This window comes from Branchiostoma floridae, chromosome 4 (assembly GCF_000003815.2).
Source record: "Branchiostoma floridae strain S238N-H82 chromosome 4, Bfl_VNyyK, whole genome shotgun sequence".
NCBI classification, from domain to species: Eukaryota; Metazoa; Chordata; class Leptocardii; order Amphioxiformes; family Branchiostomatidae; genus Branchiostoma; species Branchiostoma floridae.
In genome coordinates this window covers 25,308,974-25,309,947 of record NC_049982.1, presented here as the reverse complement: position 1 = coordinate 25,309,947, position 974 = coordinate 25,308,974, and the positions used below count along the sequence as shown (strand labels likewise).

General features: G+C 43.9%; 1 protein-coding gene across 1 annotated transcript in view; it reads left to right on the top strand.

Annotated features, from left to right (window-relative positions):
- The window catches only part of LOC118413226 (5-hydroxytryptamine receptor 1D-like), a 276,722-nt gene that overhangs the window by 151,158 nt on the left and 124,590 nt on the right, over nucleotides 1–974 (top strand). The gene's annotated exons all lie outside the window — the stretch shown is intronic.

The following is a 974-nucleotide window of genomic DNA, read 5'->3' as shown; positions in this document are numbered from 1 at the left end:
TTAGAGTTTAAGTTCCGGCCTGGCAAACTTGGTATGGTTGGAAAAGTCCCTTAGTGAGGAATTGAAAGATGAAAACCGCAAAATATTCCGATACTTCCTTCTCGAGATATTCTTGAGTATACAGACCCTGTTTAGGCGCAACCGCTAGCTCCTTTTTTGAACCATCGCCTGTCACGGCACGGGTAGGTTGATGAATTAAGACTGAGATTGTAGCTTATAGTTTAAGTTCCGGCCTGGCAAACTTGGTATGGTTGGAAAGGTCCCTTAGTGAGGAATTGAAAGATGAAAACCGCAAAATATTCCGATACTTCCTTCTCGAGATATTCTTGAGTATACAGACCCTGTTTAGGCGCAACCGCTAGCTCCTTTTTTGAACCATCGCCTGTCACGGCACCGGGTAGGTTGATGACTTAAGACTGAGATTGTAGCTTAGAGTTTAAGTTCCGGCCTGGCAAACTTGGTATGGTTGGAAAGGTCCCTTAGTGAGGAATTGAAAGATGAAAACCGCAAAATATTCCGATACTTCCTTCTCGAGATATTCTTGAGTATACAGACCCTGTTTAGGCGCAACCGCTAGCTCCTTTTTTGAACCATCGCCTGTCACGGCACCGGGTAGGTTGATGACTTAAGACTGAGATTGTAGCTTAGAGTTTAAGTTCCGGCCTGGCAAACTTGGTATGGTTGGAAAGGTCCCTTAGTGAAGAATTGAAAGATGAAAACCGCAAAATATTCCGATACTTCCTTCTCGAGATATTCTTGAGTATACAGACCCTGTTTAGGCGCAACCGCTAGCTCCTTTTTTGAACCATCGCCTGTCACGGCACGGGTAGGTTGATGAATTAAGACTGAGATTGTAGCTTAGAGTTTAAGTTCCGGCCTGGCAAACTTGGTATGGTTGGAAAGGTCCCTTAGTGAGGAATTGAAAGATGAAAACCGCAAAATATTCCGATACTTCCTTCTCGAGATATTCTTGA